This window comes from Littorina saxatilis, linkage group LG4, assembly GCF_037325665.1.
Source record: "Littorina saxatilis isolate snail1 linkage group LG4, US_GU_Lsax_2.0, whole genome shotgun sequence".
Classification (NCBI taxonomy): Eukaryota; Metazoa; Mollusca; class Gastropoda; order Littorinimorpha; family Littorinidae; genus Littorina; species Littorina saxatilis.
In genome coordinates this window covers 53,039,945-53,062,420 of record NC_090248.1, presented here as the reverse complement: position 1 = coordinate 53,062,420, position 22,476 = coordinate 53,039,945, and the positions used below count along the sequence as shown (strand labels likewise).

General features: G+C 42.0%; 1 long non-coding RNA gene across 1 annotated transcript; it reads left to right on the top strand.

Annotated features, from left to right (window-relative positions):
* Positions 1–561: 561 nt before the first annotated feature.
* On the top strand, positions 562–12,071 carry LOC138965071 (uncharacterized). The gene is made up of 4 exons (XR_011455289.1): positions 562–769; positions 2,534–2,670; positions 4,680–4,790; positions 8,785–12,071. It is a non-coding gene; the product is annotated as an uncharacterized lncRNA (long non-coding RNA).
* The last annotated feature ends 10,405 nt before the right edge of the window (positions 12,072–22,476 follow it).

Sequence of the window (22,476 nt, the reverse complement as noted above, 5' to 3'; positions counted from 1 at the left end):
GTAATGACATTTCTGGCTCATGTAACGGTGTCTGTGCAACTCAATCTGCATGTCACGTTTACAGAAGTTGGCTTCCTCGTGTCTCACTGTTACCAAGAGCAGTTGTCATGATCAGTTGTCACTGTAAGTTCGATCCATAATCATGGACGTTCGATCCAACCGTGAAAACTTCTGATATCTGTCACTGGTCGTGAACTACGTATATTTATATATATATATATACTTTTAAAATGTCTTGGATCTGGGGACATCTGTAAGTGTGAGAGCGTGGATCTGGGAACATTCTGTGGTTATGGGAACATTAGCATGTTCTCATATCCAAGGTAACCTCAAAATGTAATTTTCGTGTTCAGCTTGACCATTGAGGGGTTTTAACTCGTGTTCCCAAAAGCATTTGAGTTCTGACTTGGTTGTCCCCCTTCCCTTGCTACAGATCTCTGCATCGTCAAACAATCTCTTCTGAGCTTTTAGCATTCTTGTGCTTACGACACTAAAAAAAAAAAAAATTATCTCTCTCTCTCTTTTTTTTTTTTAACATTGCTGTGTAAAATAAAACTGTAAAATAACTATTTTACAGGTTTATTTCACAAGTTTATCTTATATTTTCTGAACATTTGGAAATAATTGCTTTACCTCAGTGAAATATTTATTATTGTTTAGAGCGTAAGCGATAAGCGATCCGGGCCTTTTCAAGAAATCTGAACAATGAACATGGTCGCTGCATGGGATTTTTTTCCCTTTCGTACAATCAGGCACACCACTCGTACAGGTAAGCCTTAGATTTTATGTAGCGCACTTTATAAGAACAGTGTTATATCTATTTATTTGAGTTAGGCATTGAAGATTTGAGAGGGCTTCTTCGCATCGAAGGAGTCTCTTCTGAGTGGGAATTCCGCTGTGAATTGATAGTTCTGGTCAATGGCTGTCTAATCGGCCCTCGAAGGCAATCACTGAAGTGAAGTGCACCGGGAGTGACTATTGCAACGACTGTCGTGTCCAGCGTTGTGTTTGTCAATGAGGTTCTTGAAAGCATTTGTACTGGGAGCCCGTTTAATGTTAGTTGTTAGTTTGTTCCAGTCATTTGTAACTCTATAGCTGAAAGCAAATTTTCTTGTATTGTTATTATCATGTCTTTCTTTTTGTATTTTGTCAGTACTGTTACGTGTTACAACAATGTTAGTCTGCGGTGATTTAAAAAAGAAATCTTTGTTAGTGTCATCAATGTCGTTAAATATTATATACGCTTGTATTAGGTCCCCTCTCTTTCTTCTTGCCTTTAGTGTAGGCAAAGTCAAGTATCTTAGTCTCTCTTCATATGTGTAGTCTTTTATTTCGTAAATCAGTTTAGTAGCTCTTCTTTGGACTCTTGCGATTGATGTTGATTGGCGTACTAGTCTCGGAAACCAGGCAGGATTGCCGTATTCTAGATGAGGTCGTACTAGTGTACACTCCACTCTCTGTTCCAGGAGGCTGTTCTCTGAAAATCCACCAGTACCTAGGAATGGCAGTGACACTGTACTCTAGGACCAACACAGCTAGTGTTTCAAATGTTACCTTTTTGTTTCAGGAGTCCTTGAATATTCTACTTCTAGTCATTTTTTCTCATTTATTTTAAGTTCATATCATATTTGACAAATAGGTGGCGTGATCTAACCATGTTTACCTGGTTGATTCTGACGGTTGGCAGTTTAAGTTTCTGGCAATTGCCAAAGTTGAACGTTTATTGTCATTAAATGGCAAAATTAATTTGAAGTCACGTTATAACTTATTGTGGAAAATCAGCTCCCTCTCTCTCTCTTTCCCCTCCCACACTCACACACAAACACACACACATGCGTGTGTGCTGACACAAATTTGTGATTTACTTTAAAATTAACAAGGGTGCCGCGGTCAATTGTAGACGGTAAGACCTATTACTTTTTTAAAGCCAGGACATTTGGACCTATTGATTTCTTACGGTCAGGTCCAAATGACCTATTGTCCTCTAACGCTGGCAGCAACACTGATGTAGATGAAATATTCATGAGGACGTCCCTCTGCAATATTATCCCAGCTATCTAAATAGACTGGAAGAACAAAAAGTGATTGCATGGAGACCTGATCAGAAATAGAGGGTTATAACTGACATTTATCTGCAATTAAATTGCTTTAAACTGACGGTTGCCAAATTGGGTTGTGAGTGAAGCGTAGCTCTGGCTTGTCACTCACTTCCACTACACATAAATGCGCGCAAGGATTTAGTTCTTCAAACATTTCTGCTTTCTGTAGCTATGCAGGGTTTGTGGATGTGGAACGTGGGAATATTACAGTTTGGAAGGTGAGGATTCTGATAGACTCGATGCAAATTGTCCGAACTATAGCTATGGCGTGCCCCTTTAATAGCTCATAATGATTAGCCAAATATGGAAAGGCAAAACTAGATTCAAGTAGCTGAAAATTGAAACACGAATGGCGGCTTGATTGAAACTTTACGAAATGGAAATCCTGTGTTTTCCAACACATGAATGTACAAATCAGTGTTTTGGGTCTACAGAACACGACAAATCCCGTCCAAGTCCACTTCAACACAACTTCACAAGCCCATGTCTTCAGAACTTCGCAATTCCATGTGTATACGAGACCACGAAAGTCACACATTGGCTGGATTCATGTCCTGACGACATATCTGTGGTAAGTTTAAAGGCTGTCTCCATGGTAAAAAAAAATACTGAAATAACCATTTGTTTCTCTTTCTTCTTTCAATTTAATGACTTATGCGCTAGAGTTCGTATTCAATATGTTCCAGTGAAGATAATGACTCACTTTTCTAACCCGTATTCTCAAAAGCTCGGGAGAAAACGAAAGAAAATAATGTCCCTCTCCGGAAGTGACGTGTGGCTGGTGGCTTGATTCGGCCTTCCGCCATTTTGACAGAGATGGGAGAGTGAACCACAGCTTCGCGTAACAATCTGAACACGCATGCCGCATCAAGTTGTCAATAGACAACCACTGATGTTGATAAAGTAAGAGATCTGTCTTACATAATTGAGTTTCGGCGCTGTTTGGTTGCAAAGAAATGTGCGCAGTCTATATCACAAGTAGGTTTGGAAAGTGCATTTTCCGATGATATCGACGCAGCTAAGTATCAGGATCAGGAATATTGCGTCGCGGAACCTTTCAGATTATGACGCAATGTTGGCAAGAGAGCGCCTCGCCTAGCCCTACTTAAAACGATTTAAAACCTATCATTTTGGAATTTGTTCTCTTCCATAAAAAGTCTGAAGTCCATTGCTACTAAATTAAATAGCCTCTGGACTTATTTGAAAAATACACCCTTTCCTAATAGTTTTCTTAGTGCTGGCAATCAATAGTACTAGTAATGAGAGGGATGCACGACTCGTACCCTTTGATGACAGTGAGGGGCGACATTTGTATTGTTGTAGGCTATAATACAAATTTCGCCCCTCACTGTCATTAGGGCTAAATGTCACTTTTGTTAACTCCTTCATGATACGAACCCACCTTACTGTCACGGGACGCAGGGGTGGCCACATTTTTGTCAATTCAGCTTTCCCCGGGTATGTAACATGTCATTTTTAACTTACCCGCACAAAAATCAGGTTACCCACAATCTGAATGCAAAAACTCGTCCCCACCCCTACACACAGTCATGGAGTTGCGCTCACGCACACTCCACTGTCGAAATCTAACCAAGGAAATTCGTCCTTCCATTCTGGCAAAAACCTTCTGACACGTTTTGATCTGTCGCAGTGTCGATTCTAGACCGCGCATTCCCGCAAATATGAAAGAAATCCCGCAAAAATAAAATTTGGATGCGCGCCTTTTCACGCAAAGAAATACCAATTCCCGCATTTTCAAACATCTTGTGCATGCGCGATATAATAAATATAATTTCGTCAAACAGCCCAGCGTTGCAGATCGTAAGCGCTTGCAATCTTTTTGAGACAAGTGAGGCCCTGACAAGGATGTTTACATTTACCTATGTTTTCAAAAGTTACATTTTCCCTAAACATCCTTATCAGGGCCTCACTTGTCTCAAAAAGATTCACTTTTTCTCCCACAAGTCTTTGCTTCCCTTTGTGGTCACTTCCTGTTTTACATTCAAAATGGCCACCACGATAAGTGAAAGCGTGGATTTTTTCAAGAATGGAGACCCATGTGCAAATCAGCTTGACGACATGTTGCCAAGTGAGGCAAAACATCCAAATAAATGGTCTTGGAAGTGGATGAAGGAGTTAGATTCTCAAAAAAGATAATGGAGTTTATGATTAAGAAGTTTCTGTTGTGCATGCAACGATGAAATTACATACACCTGACTTCACTCTTCAGGCAAGAAAGCCATCAGGAACCATACGTTGGTTCTCTCTCTCTCTCTCTCTCTCTCTCTCTCTCTCTCTCTCTCTCTCTCTCTCTCTCTCTCTCTCTCTTTGAAGTCTCTCTCTCTCTCTCTTTGAAGTCTCTCTCTCTCTCTCTCTCTCTCTCTCTCTCTCTCTCTCTCTCTCTCTCTCTCTCTCTCTCTCTCTCTTTGAAGTCGTGGGGGCAATGACGGCCTCCGGGATGCCACAGATTCCATCCTCCCCCAGCCTAGAGACTGGGACTTTTTGTTCTTATTTACGATAGAGTGACATAAATCAATAATTAGCAAAGATTCTATAATTTTAAACTAATCTTTGTTTCAGTTGGTCATGGTGATTTGGGCAATGACAACACCGGCATCGTGGGTGATTTGGGCAGCGATGACCCCTCCGTCAAGGATTGCGACGTGACGAGCACACATGCAGAACCGCTTGGTATGTTTATACCGCCACCATCATAAGTGACGGTTTCTGAGACTTCCACTACTCGTGCAGAACTTCTGATTGGAGAAACTCGAGGTCAAAGCTTGTTCCCAAATGTTCTTATTATTATTTCACATTGCTCAACATCCAGTTAGCAACACAGGCTAGATGTTAAGCAACGTGAAATAATAATAACACATTTTGGGACAAACTTTGACCTGTAGTTTCTCCAATCAGAAGCTTCTGCACGAGTAATGGAAGTCGCAGAAACCGCCACAATATTATTTAAATTTTATTTATATATAGATGCTACATGTCGGGTTCATCTACGGGGCTAGTGACAGACCGCCAATGATGTTTTTTGTTGTTTTTTAGTTGGCAGCATGGGGATATCTTGAGAAGGCTCTCCGTAGTCGGCTAGACGTTAAGCAATGCTAATAATAATAATAATAGCACTTGAGCAAAGAGCTAAAACATTTCGAGGTACGGTAGAGTGTTTGACATAAATAATAATAATAATACGAATATTTATAACGCGCACATATCTCCCCAACAGGCGACTCAAGGCGCACATACACTCATTCACACACACGGAGACTTAAAGTCACCAACACACACACACCAGCAACCATTAAAATATGTACAGTTATTCAAGGTGGGATGGACAATGATAATGGACAACAGGAGGGGGGAACATGTACACAGGGAGATAGTGATCAAGGGGGAGGTCGTAGAGCAGTATAGGTATTTGGGGGTGATTATAGACAATAAGTTGACATGGAAACCAAACTCTGATGCCCTTGTGAAGAAACTCCACTCTCGCCTGTACTTTTTGAGAAAACTCAGGTCTTTTAACATCTGCAGACAAGAAATCCTTCAGATGTTTTACACTTCAACGTGCAATAGTGTGTTGTACTTTGGCTCCGTGTGTTGGGGTGGCAACATCAACAAGCAAGACAGGGATAGATTAGATAAATTCATCAGGAAAGCAAGTGGGGTGGTTGGGAGGAAGCAGGACAATTTCACATCAACACATGAACGACGACTGACTGACAAGGTACAGAAGATTTTGGCTGACGACTCGCACCCACTCAGACCGGAATTTGACAGTAGACGGACAGACAGGAGCAACAGATTCAGACAACCAACCGCAAGATCCACACGCTACAGAAATTCGTTCATTCCATCTGCAATTCACATCTTCAATTCTCAGGTGGGGCGGTAGATGCTGGTGTTGTCGCTCTGATGCACGGGGTCAGTGTTCTGTATTGTTTCAGTATTGTTGATTTTGTTTTGCATGATTATATACTCTTATTCTACTCTCTTAGACAATATGTGATAACCGGCAAGGTGCTGACTTTCTTTTGTGCATTGTTGATGGTGAATGCATGTTAATTTATTTTTAATATACTTTCTTATGTGATAACCAATGTGCTATATTTTCTCAGGACAAAGAACAAATGTTTATTTTGAATGTTTTATGTATGTTATTATTACGGACACAAACGCTCAGCAATGTAATTTCTCTTTTAGAGATTAATAAAGTTATTGTATTGTATTGTATTGTATTGTATTGGGGTGGGCAGTGTAGAATGCATGGATTATGTGGAAAAAAGGAATGTCTTGAGTGCAGATATGAATGATTCGAGGGACTGTTGTTGACGGAGGGGGAGAGGTAGTGTGTTCCATTGGCTAGGTGCTTGGAAAGAAAATGAGCGTTGACCTGCTGTTTTGAGTTTGGTGTGGGGGATGTTGAGCTTGAGGGAGTCGGCAGATGATCTGAGTGCTCGTGAAGGGACATAGAGAGAGAGAGAGTCGGAGAGATAGGCAGGGGCGAGACCATGGAGGCATTTGTAGGTGAGAGTGTTGATTTTGTATGTGATACGGGCAGGAACGGGCAACCAGTGGAGCTGATTTAGGAGGGGGGTGATATGATCTCCCTTTTTCTTTCGTAAGGCAAGACGGGCAGAGCTATTTTGAATGCGTTGGAGACGAGAGATAGAAGAAGAGGGAAGACCCGCCAAGAGAGAGTTACAATAGTCAAGACGTGAGAGAATGGTGGACGTGACCAGTTTGGCGGTAGCATCTGTGGTGAGGTACTTGCGGATAGTGGCGATGCGGCGGAGTTGGAAGTAGCAGGTGCGAGAGACAGAAGAGATGTGTTGTTTCATGGAAAGGGTGTTGTCTAGAGTGACTCCGAGGTTTTTGACAGCAGAAGACAGAGGGACAGAAGAGTCAGAGAGTTGAAGAGAGTCGGAAGTGGCTTTGGAGAGTTTGGATGTAGTGCCTATTAGGATAGCTTCAGTTTTGTTGCTATTGAGCTGAAGTTTGATTTCTGTCATCCAATTCTGCACGTCAGTGATAGTGTCAGAGATAGAGGAAAGAAGAGATTCAGACTGGTCAGGGGAAGAGCTGTTGTGAAGTTGAGAGTCGTCGGCAAAAGAGTGGTGGAGAACGTTGTGTCGGTCAAGGATGTGGTCAAGAGGTTGAGTGTAGAGAGTAATTAGTACAGGCCCAAGGACTGAGCCCTGAGGGACTCCGCACTCAAGCCTGATGGGGTCAGAGTTCAGTTTGTCAATCGAAACAGTCTGGTAGCGGTCGGTGAAATAAGAAGAGAACCAAGAAAGAGCTGTGCTATGGATACCAAAGGTGTACTGAAGGCGTTGAAGGAGGATGTTGTGGTCGACTGTGTCAAAGGCCGCTGATAGATCAAGTAGAGCGACGGCAGAGATTTCAGCTTGGTCAGTGGCAAGGAGGAGATCAGTAGTGATTTTGAGAAGGGCAGTTTCGGTGGAGTGGTGAGGACGATAGGCAGATTGAAGCGGAGAGAGAAGATTGTTGCAAAGAAGGTGAGAGTTGAGTTGTTTTAGGACGACTCTTTCAAGGAGTTTGGAGATGAAGGAAAGGTTTCAGACAGGGCGGTAGTTGCTGAGAGTGTTTGGGTCGAGCGATGGTTTCTTCAGTAGATGTTTGACAATAGCAGTCTTAAAGGAGTTGGGGACAGTGCCTGTTTGCAGAGAAGTGTTGATGATTTTGAGAATAGAAGGGAGGAGTTCAGGAAGACAGTCAGAGTAGAGTTGTGTGGGAAGAGGGTCAAGGTCACAGGTTTTCAAGGTCATTTCTTTGAGGACTTTCTCCAGGTCAGTGAGAGTGAGAGGCTGAAAGTGTGTGAAGGGAGTGCCTGTAAATGCAGGAGGAGTTTCAGAGTTTTGGTGTGGGATTTTGTCTAGTTTGACACGGATGGTTTGGATCTTGTTATGGAAGTAATCAGAGAAAGCTTGCGACAGTTTGGAGGGGTCGATGTTGTTGGGCAAGGGAGAAGCAGAAGAGCAGCCAAGAAGGTCATTCACTGTGGAGAAGAGTGTTTTGGCAGAGGTTGTTTCACAGATTTTGGTGCTGTAGTGCGATTGTTTGGCGTCTGCGATGAGTGTCTGAGCATGTTCCATTTGCTTGTTGTAAATCTGTCTGTCAACTACCAGCTTTGAGGTTCGCAACTTCCTCTCTGCTCGGCGACGCAACTGTTTTGTATACTTAACTTCAGCTGTGATCGAGGGTGCAGAAGGCCAATCTACGATGAGTTTGGTTTTTGCGGGTGCATGTTCGTCAAGAAGTGTGCTGAGAGTGGAGTCGTAATGACGTACAGGGTCTGAGGATACCGGAGGATCAAGCAGTCGGCGGGCTGCTTCTGCGCGAAATGTGTCAGTGTTAACTTCTTTGAGGTTACGGCGGACTACGCGCTTTTTCTGTTTGGATGGTTTGGCCATCTTAAGAGAGAACAAAACTGCAGAATGATCGGATCTGAGGTAGTCATTCAGCAGGATGTCGTACACCGGGTCAGTGGACTCATGGGTGACAATCCAGTCAATGATGTGTGTTTTGCGTGTGGGAGCGTCTACATGCTGTTTGAGGTCGTGACAGTCAAGAAGGTCCATCGTCTGTCTTGTGTCGGTGTTATAAATCAACAATAAGCAAAGATTCTATAATTTTAAACTAATCTTTGTTTCAGTTGGTCATGGTGATTTGGGCAATGACAACACCGGCATCGTGGGTGATTTGGGCAATGACGACACTGGCATCGTGGGTGATTTGGGCAATGAAGACACTGGCATCGTGGGTGATTTGGGCAATGACGACACTGGCATCGTGGGTGATTTGGGCAATGACGACACCGGCATCGTGGGTGATTTGGGCAATTCGTGGCTGATTTGGGCAATGACGACACCGGCATCGTGGCTGATTTGGGCAATGACGACACCGGCATCGTGGGTGATTTGGGCAATGACAACACCGGCATCGTGGGTGATTTGGGGAGCGATGACTCCTCCGTCAAGGATTGCGACTACACATGTCGCACACATGCAGAACCGCTTGGTATGTTTATACCGCCACCATCATATGTGACGGTTTCTGCGACTTCCATTACTCGTGCAGAATCTTCTGATTGGAGAAATTCGAGTTCAAAGTTTGTTTAAAAAAAATATGTTATTTTACATTGCTCAACGTCAAGTTAGCAACATTTTGGTACATACTTTGACCTCTAGTTTCTCCAATCAGACGCTTCTGCGCGAGTAATGGAAGTCGCAGAAACCGCCACAATATTATTTAAATTTTATTTATATATAGATGCTACATGTCGGGTTCTAGTGGACATACTCTTATAATATCTAAATACTTTTGCTACTACTAATAACATGCATTGTTTAGTACCTAATTAAAGGCTCCCGCAGTGGGGCACTGCGGTTAAGAAATTAAAGGCCCCTCCTGTTTTTGGAACCGCAGGAGCTTTCTAGTTTGCTGTTAGGTAGATTTTTGGTTCCTCTTTCCTGTCATGCTCTCTTTTTCTTCATGAATTCTTTTCTTTTTTCTGCCTTCTTGCTCATTCACCTGTATTTTTTCCAAAAATCTCTTCTCTTGCCGCTTGTCTCGCGATTCATGTATAGTTTAATCTGTTAGTGTTCTGATGTAAGTCCAGCAGTAGATAGGTTAAGCCTATTTTAACATACTGGAAACTGGTAATCTTCCAGTAGGTATTAATTTAGTTTTACTAAAGCCTGCTGGGACACAAGTAATGGGTTAGTGCATTTGTAAACAGGAATCGCTTGACAAGTGGCCCCCTTCATCCCCCCCTTCCTCGTCCTGATATGGCTCTGCGTAGTCGGCTGGACGTTAAGCAAAAAATAAACAAAAAAAACAAAAAAATTAAAGGCAGAGGTCGACAAAGCTCATGAAGACAAGCGTAAATTCAAGCTGGTCTCATGCTGAAATACAAACTTTAATAAATGGTTTTGGGCATCTCCTTCAAAAAGGCATGTATCCGTCAGGGAAGATAATTCAAGCCGCAATTAACCAAAATACTTGTCTCAACAATAGAACATGTATGAATGTGCGAGCAAAGCTTCAGCACTAAATGAAGACACGGTTTTAAGATGGACTAGCTGAAGTTGTGGGCAAAGACAGCATGTTGTTGCTTTTTGGCGAAAGCTTACTGAAGAAATATGGACCAGCTAGAAAAAATGACATAGCACAGAGATTGAGACAACTTGCTGGCCTGTTGGTGCAATATGTAGAGCAAACCTATTCATTACATCTTACCATATAACAGTGGCACAGGCACGGTTGGCCTAGTGGTAAGGCGTCCGCCCCGTGATCGGGAGGTCGTGGGTTCGAACCCCGGCCAGGTCATACCTAAGACTTTAAAATTGGCAATCTAGTGGCTGCTCCGCCTGGCGTCAGGCATTATGGGGTTAGTGCTAGGACTGGTTGGTCCGGTGTCAGAAGAATGTGACTGGGTGAGACATGAAGCCTGTGCTGCGACTTCTGTCTTGTGTGCTGCGACTTCTGTCTTGTGTGTGGCGCACGTTATATGTCAAACCAGCACCGCCCTGATATGGCCCTTCGTGGTCGGCTGGGCGTTAAGCAAAAAAAAAACACAATATAACAGGGGCTCATTTTGAAATTGAGGTTGTCAAGAGGAATGTAATCAGACATTTTTCAAACTAATCGCACCATCGATGCAAACTGCACGCACTCGCACAAATAAATGAAATCTACACACAGCAACACCGACAGCTTTAAATGATTTTAATGTCATTAAAACGGTTTAAACCCAAATAAAATTGAAAGAAATCTCACAGATAAATTTACAATGACTATCTGTCTTGCTTGAAGAAAAGAAAAACACGAAAAGGGAGTGGAACGCGGCAACACACATTCTGAGTCACTCCAGGAGCTTCAACAGAAACACAGGTGACGATCGCGGAATGTTGATGTTGAGAACGTCTGACGCATGCAGTATGCGTGCGGTAGCTATTTTCCGCGAAACCCTGCGGAACCCCGGGGGTACCCCGCGAAACCCCGCTTCGGCTTCCGTAATAAGAAAACATTTTGTACCGGTGTCTTAGAGTTTAATAGCTGACAAGGAAATTGAGTAACAAAATAGCGATAAGTCCGACCCCGAAATGAGACCCTGATGTAATACTATTATTTGCTGGGCTATACAAGTTATGTAGGTATGCATGCATGACCCTGGGTCTTGCTGTATGACTGGGAATTGCAGATATGTTCTTCAAAAGATTATGCCGTGTCTGAAGCATCAATATAAACGCTTATAGCTCACAGCTGAAAAGAACACTTCCTTACTAGTACGAAACCAAATGACAAACTATCAATTTGAATACAACACAGCTTCATAAGAACTGCTCAAACAAGGACCAATAAAAGAGAAAACTGAAGACCGTGGCCTTAATCTTACAAGTTTGAAGTTAAAACAAGTTTTGCAAACAATACATGTGAAAGAATGTTGTTATGCCTGAATATTAAAAAAAAAGTTAGTGTTCCCAGAAACATTTATTATATATATTATTATATTCAGACAAGGTTTTTGGGAACGTGGATATGGGGACCTTATTATGTTTTCATATATATATATATTTAAATCCTACAAATAACATTTTCCAGAATGTCTTTTTATATTTGGGTACTAAGTCGACATATAAACCACAATGACAAATTTCAACTTTCTGCAAGCAGTTGAAAACGAGTTCCCAAATAACCGGCTGGTGTCAGAGTTAGCTTCATAAGAACTGCTCAAACAAGGACCAATAAAAGAGAAAACTGAAGACCGTGGCCTTAATCTTACAAGAAGAACATATCTGCAATTCCCAGTCATACAGCAAGACAAAAATTGGCTCTTTGCAGTCTGCTGGGCTATACGCGATATGTTATGTATGTATGCATGGCCCTGGGTCTTGCTGTACGACCCTGGGTCTTGCTGTACGACCCTGGGTCTTGCTGCACGGCCCTGGGTCTTGCTGTACGACCCTGGATCTTGCTGTACGGCCCTGGGTCTTGCTGTACGACCCTGGGTCTTGCTGTACGGCCCTGGGTCTTGCTGTACGACCCTGGGTCTTGCTGTACGGCCCTGGGTCTTGCTGTACGGCCCTGGGTCTTGCTGTACGACCCTGGGTCTTGCTGTACGACCCTGGATCTTGCTGTACGACCCTGGGTCTTGCTGTATGACCATGGGTTTTCATGTCACGTACGACATACAAATCACGATGTTCAAAGTTTTGACGAATTGAGTGTGACTACGATTCATAAAACTTGAAATAGGAAGGTGTTATTGCTGTGTTTGATTGGTCGATCTTTGTTTAATGACAAAACAATTAATAATGCCAAGATTTTTAATGTGTACATAGTTCCTTTTCAGCTTGTGATTTATAACTCGTTGTGACAAGTTAAAGTTTGTGTAAGCCCTTAATAGACTCTTTGCAGTCCGCTGGGCTATATGCATTATGTATGTATGCATGACTCTGGGGATTGCTGTATGACCCTGGATCTTGCTGTATGACCCTCAATCTTGCTGTATGACCCTCGGTCTTGATCAACAATGATCTGCATTTTTACTCAATATTTTCCACAAAGTACTGGGATCCTTGTATTTCTATCTACTCTGCTTTAATCTTGCTAAGACAATTATGTTGAGACGTCATAAATCAGTACTGGTATATTCTCGGAATTGCGGTCTGGTACCCTGTGATATCGGTTTGAAAACTAGGGAAGGAGGCGACGTGAAGTGCCTTTAGTCGCTGCTGTCACAGTGGGGAGATTGCTAATTGGAGAAATGATTGCATGCAGAAAACGTGGTGATTATGATCCCACGTGACATTTTTACCGCCTTTCATTGTGTAAAAATAGCTTAAACGACAAAACAATTAATAATGCCAAGATTTTTAATGTGTACATAGTTCCTTTTCAACTTGTGATTTATAACTTGTTGTGACAAGTTAAAGTTTGTGTGGGCCCTTAATAGGCTCTTTGCGGTCTGCTGTAGGACCCTGTGTCTTGCTGTATGACCCTGTGTCTTGCTGTAGGACCCTGTGTCTTTCTGTAGGACCCTGTGTCTTGCTGTATGACCCTGTGTCTTGCTGTATGACCCTGTGTCTTGCTGTATGACACTGTGTCTTGCTGTATGACCCTGTGTTTTGCTGTAGGACCCTGTGTCTTGCTGTAGGACCCTGTGTCTTGCTGTAGGACCCTGTGTCGTAATGTATGACCCTGTGTCTTGCTGTAGGACCCTGTGTCTTGCTGTATGACCCTGTGTCTTGCTGTATGACCCTGTGTCTTGCTGTAGGACCCTGTGTCTTGTTGTAGGACCCTGTGTCTTGTTGTATGACCCTGTGTCTTGCTGTAGGACCCTGTGTCTTGCTGTAGGACCCTGTGTCTTGCTGTATGACCCTGTGTCTGGCTGTACGACCCTGTGTCTTGCTGTACGACCATGTGTCTTGCTGTAGGACCCTGTGTTTTGCTGTACGACCCTGTGTCTTGCTGTACGACCCTGTGTCTTGCTGTACGACCCTGTGTCTTGCTGTACGACCCTGTGTCTTGCTGTACGACCCTGTGTCTTGCTGTAGGACCCTGGCTCTTGCTGTAGGACCCTGGCTCTTGCTGTATGACCCTGTGTCTTGCTGTACGACCCTGTGTCTTGCTGTACGACACTGTGTCTTGCTGTAGGACCCTGTGTCTTGCTGTAGGACCCTGGCTCTTGCTGTAGGACCCTGTGTCTTGCTGTACGACCCTGTGTCTTGCTGTACGACCCTGTGTCTTGCTGTATGACCCTGTGTCTTGTTGTAGGACCCTGTGTCTTGCTGTATGACCCTGTGTCTTGCTGTACGACCCTATGTCTTGCTGTACGACCCTGTGTCTTGCTGTAGGACCCTGTGTCTTGCTGTAGGACCCTGTGTCTTGCTTTATGACCCTGTGTCTTGCTGTAGGACCCTGTGTCTTGCTGTACGACCCTGTGTCTTGCTGTACGACCCTGTGTCTTGCTGTACGACCCTGTGTCTTGCTGTAGGACCCTGGGTCTTGCTGTAGGACCCTGTGTCTTGCTGTATGACCCTGGGTCTTGCTGTATGACCCTGTGTCTTGCTGTACGACCCTGGGTCTTGCTGTACGACCCTGGGTCTTGCTGTATGACCCTGGATCTTGCTGTATGACCCTCGGTCTTACTGTACGACCCTGTGTCTTGCTGTATGACCCTGGGTCTTGCTGTACGACCCTGGGTCTTGCTGTACGACCCTGTGTCTTGCTGTAGGACCCTGTGTCTTGCTGTATGACCCTGGGTCTTGCTGTATGATCCTGGATCTTGCTGTATGACCCTGGATCTTGCTTATGACCTTATGACCTTCGGTCTTGCTGTATGACCCTCGGTCTTGCTGTATGACCCTAGGTCTTGATGAACAAGGATCTGCATTTTTACTTAATATTTTCCACGAAGTACTGGGATCCTTGTATTTCTATCTGCTCTGCTTTAATCTTGCTAAGACAATTATGTTGAGACGTCATAAATCAGTACTGGTATATTCTCGGAATTGCGGTCTGGTACCCTGTGATGTTGGTTTGAAAACTAGGGAAGGAGGCGATGTGAAGTGCCTTTAGTCGCTGGTGTCACAGTGGGAAGATTGCTAATCGGAGAAATGATTGCATGCAGAAAACGTGGTGATTATGATCCCACGTGACATTTTTACCGCCTTTTGCTGTGTAAAAATAGCTTAAATGACATGTCTTAAAGCTCTGCTTAAACTCGTAGTAAACCTCGGTGTTTACGCAGGTTCCTAGCTAATCGTGTATAAACTTGTCTTGCAAAGAAGCAGAGTAGATAGAGATACAAGGATCACAGTTCTTCGTGGACATTATTTTATCCTCTTTTCTTTTTAAAACCTGGTTTTTACAAACAGGGGAAAGTACCTCATCGTTTCCAGAGCCTCACAATTATATGTCCTTGTAAACATGGTTTATCAGAAGGACTGGTGACATACCTTCATTGGTAATTTTTAGGTTTTTTTAGTTGGCAGCGTGGGGCGTTTTGAGACGGCTCGGTGTAGTCAGCTGGACGTTAAGCAATGTTTAATAATATATAATATGTTGCAAATCGTCACGCTAATGGGATAATTGCCTAACTCACTTTTGCAAGTTTTGAGAAAAAGCGATTTGTTCAGCAGCCTCTGCATTGAACTTTGGGTTCTGTACTTCAGTAGAATGAACTTTAATCCAAATTTCTATTGATCTTGTTTACCATGGGATGCACATGCATAGACAGAAAAGCATGGGTATGCTGTTAAGATAACTGACTTATGAGTTAGGCAATTTTGCTGACATGGCATCAGCAACCGTTTCTCTTTGCAATTTCTTTTCGGAATTTTTACAGATGATTGACACAATTGTTGGCGTTATTATGGAACCGTTGTCTCAAAACTATCTAACTCTGAGTTAGGCAATTATCCTATTAGCGTAATGAAATGTATCATCAGATTTGATTTTGATTATTTTTTTTCCATTGAAATGCTTTTTTGATTTTGAATTTTGTTCCCAGGGTCCGCCCTGGGAGGTGGGGGGGGGGGATCTCTTATTTTGGGTTCTTAGTCACCTCATGCGCCCCAATGGGATAAGAACATATATTTAGGTGAGCCTTTATTGTCATTTTTAGTCACCCACCCAAAGGAAAGGGGGGTGACTGTTACTTTTGTCAGCGTCCCTGCCTGTGTCTATCCGTCTACACATACGGTTGGGTGATTTTAGGACCCGTGGTCCTTTTCTTGTTTATTTCTTTTTTTCTGCCTCCCCATTGTTCAGTCACCTGTTTCACTTTTACCATGGACTTTGATTCATGGTGTTTAAGAAATAACGATTTTCGATGTCAAAATAAAAGCTGAGTTGTGATTAATGTTTATTTCAGGTAAGAATTAACTTGGTGCGTAATTACACAACACGAAAAAAGATAAATGCAAGTACAAAATTGGAAATATATTTAGTTTGATAATCTAATTCAATGAAAAGCCTGATTTCTGTACTTTTTTTTCTTGTTCTTGTTTTCTCTACTTGAGCACGTTTTTTTTTCTTTGAGAAGTATGTGTCCTCCGACTACGCATGGCTGTCTGTGTTAAAAGTATGTGTCCTTCGACGACGGTCGGCGAAGAATGTTTTTAGCGACTGTCGGCGAAGGTTAATCATGCTTAGTGACATCATATTTCTTCAAAATCATGTTTTTTGGGTGCGATTATTTTTTTGCAAACATATTACAAGTTAATAATTTTCGGTTCAATGACTATGCATAAGACTGTATTATCTTTAATGTTCTTTTTAGTTATCAGTAGATTTAAATGACTGTATTTTATTTTCGGTAACAATCCACCTTTTTGCAAGACGAGGTATGTCTTTTTCTTTAAAACAATAGTTGCTTATGTTATTGTTTGTGTTGTTGATGCTGGACTAATAAACAACAGTATCTGTTTAAAACCTTCATGAACAGTGTGTATTGTGTAAACAGGGAGTGACTGCAAGCGAGTATTGTGCTCTCTCTCTCTCTCTCTCTCTCTCTCTCTCGCTCTCGCTCTCGCTCTGTGTGTGTGTGTGTGTGCTATTTTTTTCCGCAAATATGTTTTCTCTCTCTCTCTCTCTCTCTCTCTCTCTCTCTCTCTCTCTCTCTCTCTCTCTCTCTCTCTCTCTCTCTCTCTCTCTCTCTCTCTCTCTCTCTCTCTCTCTCTCTCTCTCTCTCTCTCTCCCCCCCGCTCTCTCGCTCTCGCTCTGTGTGTGTGTGTGTGTGCTATTTTTTTCCGCAAATATGTTCTTCAAAAGATTATGCAGTGTCTGAAGCATCAATATAAACTTTATAAGCTCACAGCTGAAAAGAACACTTCCTTACTAGTACGAAACCAAATGACAAACTATCAATCAATCAATCAATAGAATTTATTTCCAAAATGCAAAAGCACATGATTTTGTTTTAAATGTTGCAGTAAATCATATATCCACGTCCACACTCACATTCACACCCAAATTGTCACAGCATAAGAAACATGGTTAAATACTATTTGCACAACCGACTATCAATTTGAATACAACACAGCTTCATAAGAACTGCTCAAACAAGGACCAATAAAAGAGAAAACTGAAGACTGTGGCCTTAATCTTACAAGTTTGAAGTTAAAAAAAGTTTTGCAAACAATACATGTGAAAGAATGCTGTTATGCCTGAATATTAAAAAAAAAGTTAGTGTTCCCAGAAACTTTTATTATATATATTATATATTCAGACAAGGTTTTTGGGAACGTGGATATGGGGACCTTATTATGTTTTCATATATATATTTAAATCCTACAAATAACATTTTCCAGAATGTCTTTTTGACTCACATGCGAAGCAAAAGTGAGTCTATGTACTCACCCGAGTCGTCCGTCCGTCCGTCCCCCCCCCCCCCCTCCGTCCGGACGTCCGTCCGTCCGTCCGGAAAACTTTAACGTTGGATATTTCTTGGACACTATTCAGTCTATCAGTACCAAATTTGGCAAGATGGTGTATGATGACAAGGCCCCAAAAAACATACATAGCATCTTGACCTTGCTTCAAGGTCAAGGTCGCAGGGGCCATAAATGTTGTCTAAAAAAACAGCTATTTTTCCCATTTTTCCCATTTTCTATGAAGTTTTTGAGATTGAATACCTCACCTATATATGATATATAGGGCAAAGTAAGCCCCATCTTTTGATACCAGTTTGGTTTACCTTGCTTCAAGGTCAAGGTCACAGGAGCTCTTCAAAGTTGGATTGTATACATATTTTGAAGTGACCTTGACCCTGAACTATGGAAGATAACTGTTTCAAACTTAAAAATTATGTGGGGCACATGTTATGCTTTCATCATGAGACACATTTGGTCACATATGATCAAGGTCAAGGTCACTTTGACCCTTATGAAATGTGACCAAAATAAGGTAGTGAACCACTAAAAGTGACCATATCTCATGGTAGAAAGAGCCAATAAGCACCATTGTACTTCCTATGTCTTGAATTAACAGCTTTGTGTTGCATGACCTTGGATGACCTTGACCTTCACATGTATTTTGGTAGGAAAAATGTGTAAAGCAGTTCTTAGTGTATGATGTCATTGCTAGGTTTAGTTATTTGACCTTGACCCTGAAGGTCAAGGTCATGTAAAGGTCAAGGTCAAGCATGTGAGTCGTATGGGCTTTGCCCTTCTTGTTATATTTGGGTACTAAGTCGACATATAAACCACAATGCCAAATTTCAACTTTCTGCAAGCAGTTGAAAACGAGTTCCCAAATAACCGGCTGGTGTCGAGTTAGCTTCATAAGAACTGCTCAAACAAGGACCAATAAAAGAGAAAACTGAAGACCGTGGCCTTAATCTTACAAGTTTGAAGTTAAAACAAGTTTTGCAAACAATACATGTGAAAGAATGTTGTTTCACCTGAATATTAAAAAAAAAAGTTAGTGTTCCCAGAAACTTTTATTATATATAGTATATATTCAGACAAGCTTTTTGGGAACGTGGATATGGGGACCTTCTTATGTTTTCATATACCTAATAATAACATTTTCCAGAATGTCTTTTTATATTTGGGTACTAAGTCGACATATAAACCACAATGCCAAATTTCAACTTGCTGCAAGCAGTTGAAAACAAGTTCCCAAATAACCAGCTGGTGTCAGAGTCCCCATATCCAATGTATTATGTCTATATATATATATATATATATATATAAATCCTAAAGCCTCCTTAGGTCGACCAATTGTCGACCTAAGGCCCCCATTTTACAACACTTTCGATTTAGGTCGACCGAAAATCGGTCGACCTAAGGTTTGGCCCCTTTTCTGCAATCCCATTGGACTGACAGCATCGACCCTATCGCTATCGAGAAGACAGTGCCCAAAGTGTCTTGTCTGTAAATGGCATCAATTTGGGATTTACCGTTTAGGAAAAAAATCAAAAAGTAATTTTGAGACTTATGTTGACCTTTGGAAAATGGGGTCTTTAGGGCAACTATGATAAATTGTCAAATATATTTTTATCTGAGAGTGTTCCTTGTAAAAAAAATGAGATTTGTGGGAATTTTGTTTTACTCGAAATAATGAAATACGTATCCCATTCGTGCTTCTTCTCGTTTTGCGAAACTTGTCTTTTGTGAAAAGATACACAATTCACACTATGAGCCATCACGGATCCATTGATCTTCAAATGGTTCGACCACAGTCAGACGAAATTTGACCTGCCGCCCTCATCGGAGATGTGAAAGGACGCCATTTTTTCTGATGTGCTCTGCTGGTAAACAACTTTTGATGACTTTATTTGATTGTTTTGCAATGTAAAATATATACGTAAGTAATTTGAAATACAATGCTGATCATAAGCCTGATTTTTACTTTCCACATCGCTCTCTCCACAACTCAGTCGAGTCAGTGCTGAGTGCTCTGATTCTGAACATTGTCGAAGCGACGAAGGTGAACTTTCTGCGCATCGATTTCTTTCGATGTAAGCTTAATTGTAAGCGTTTAGTCTACCAACCCGAAGAACACATTTGCAAATTCGAGTAAAATATGTCGTGTGAAAACGTTCAGAGTGCTGTGTTTCATTTGGGTCTATAGAGTATAGTTTCTCACTCTCAGGTCACAGTGCAGCGAGTGCTGAGCTGCATGCTGACTTGTCAGTGACACTGACTGTCACTATAATGTCAGTGTTACAGAAGTTCAGCCACTGGTCATGGAAAATTAAAGTGTATTTATTGGTAAGGGAATTTGATAAACTTTTATGGGTTGATCTATGAACACTCCAGATGAAAGTCTTTAAACCGAGTCAAAATTGATGTGAACAAAAACATTCATTACTACAAAATTCTTCAAGTTCAACCGAATAAAACAAAAACCAGCACCCCTTTGTCACATTTGTGTTGGGAACACACTGACCACTAGCAGTATCTGCAACTTGATAAGATGGTCACATGGGGGGGGGGGGGGGTGGACATGCACGTCTAGGCAACACAAAATCAGGGTTCCACACAGGCTCTGAGGTCAAGGGTATTCATACCCTTTCACCATAAAAGTAAAGGGTTTTCATACCCTTTCCTGATTGATCAAAGGGTATGGCATGTTGTCGGCGACTCTGTGTATTGCTTTGCTGTTTTACCAGGTTCTTGCATGTGCATGATGTCAATGTGTGCAGATTGCATTGTCAATTTGAGAGTGCTTTGAATAAAGGAAATAATTTATGACCATTGGGAAATGTCATATGTGTAAATTCTTGCTTGTAGCATTACAATAAGTGAATAACACCATTTATCTAATACAGGTCTATGATAACACTTAAACATTTACAGCAATTACCGCGGTATCAAAACACTAGTCAGAGGCTGAGAGCTTTCACAAAACGAACAAGTAAACTGGCTTGAAATTCTGAACAGTAAACTTTTATTAATAACCCAGAACCCAGCCACCAACTGACAATTATGAGTTTACCAGTGCAGTGCCACAGTTATTTTAAGAGTAGGTTGAAGACTCAGTTCTTCCCGTAGCTGGCTGCGACTTTCATGCTCGACGTGATGTGCTGTGCCCCAAAAGACATTCTTGTGCTGTGCTCTGTGAGAGGTGTTTTCTTTGTGCTTAATATTATTTTGTTCGACCTAGCTATTGATGTGTACATTGTTGTTAAACAGTTGTTTGTTTACCAGGGTTTGCTAGTGTGTGATAGGGTTCGTGTCCGTCTGAAGATGTTAGTTTCTTTGTTAGTCCTGTGTTGACAACTCTTCGACAAGCGCTTAGAACTGTACCCACGGAATACGCGCTATATAAGCTTCATATTGATTGATTGATTGATTTTCCCCCAAAATTCAGGGTAATGCTATGAAAAGTCAGTTCAGTTCCACAACAACAAGAATATTATTATGAGTATCAATAAGTTTGAAATTATTTGCCTGTTCAGTTGTTGGTTACAAATTAACAACACACCTATCAAGTGCCTGTTGAAATTCACATCTGCAACACACTTGTGACTGTGTCTCTCCACAACAACAGTTCAATCTAAGTTTCAACACACTAAAGCGTGGCATCATTGAAAGGGCGTTGCAACTGTATGGCTCTAATAATTATTACTCTGTAACTCAGTCTTTGGGTGAAGTCTTGGTGTTTTGTTTTGCAAGTCACAGCCACTGTCAACAGATTTCCTTAGTTTTCCTCATGGCTCCGTGCACTTGCAATGCCGCCCTTCCAGTGATGTCACGCTTTAGGTCAGTGCCTACGTGTTTAATCATCATTTTGTTAGGCCAGTCTCTCCACTGAGAGTCGGTTCCTTAGCTTTGACTTCCCCCGGTTCTGTTGACTAAAGCCTCTCTCACAGGGTACAGAAGTGATTGGAATGGTCAAGAGAATGTCACCAAGCATGCTAAAATCAGGTATCGCAAAAATGCAAACGTCAAAGTTCGTTGTTTTGGATCAACTGCAACAGGCTTTCTTGGTCGTGGCCTTTTCAAACACAAAGTCAGTGACAAAACTGATCGTCTGCAAACTTGCACGCTCGCGGTCTTCGCGGAACCAACAGAACCGAAAATAGCGGAGGGGAAGTAACTCTGGTCACGCTGACAGCGCCGACTTCCCGGAGACAGTAAAACACGTGTCGAGATCGCCGGTGAAGCTTTCCGAAATTAGTCTCCCGCGAAAAAAAAAACCAAAAAAACCTCGAGCGTCGCATAACCAGTCGTACCGTTTGTAAAACGATCAAAGTCATACCCTTTTGCCTTTCAAGTCGTACGTTATTATACCTCTTGGCAAAATAATTGTTACTTACCGACACCCTTTCAAAGAGCGTCTCGTACGTGATTTGGGGGGGGTCAGAGGGTATAATACCTCCAATTTTACGTGATGTGGAACCCTGCAAAATATGTTATTGTGTATGATTTTTTTTATCCAGATACTTGCGGCAAAAATGGACTACTACCCTCATTACACCAGAGGTAGGAGGATGTGTGGTCCTCATGGCTTTACGCAATAATTCAGGTAAGAAAAGCTAAGACAAAAACTTGCATGAATTATTTCCAGTTAATCAAAGTGACTACCTTAACCTTTAGCCTGCCCTTCAGAGCCAAAATGAAGTATTGCCAGTCATAGTATCATAATTATGACTGGCAATACTTCATTTTGGCTTTATTATGAGTGGACTTACTGCTGTTTGACTTTGGAGGGCAGAGCTAGAATGGACACTTTCCTTCGTCGCTTTGATGCGGATGTAATGCCTTCACTACGGTTCTTGCCAGACACAGCTTTTTGATCTGATGAGGCCCCCACCTGTTCAATTACACATTAAGTGATTAACATGCTTCCATTTGAAACTTCGAAGTCTTCATCGGGGATTGACGCC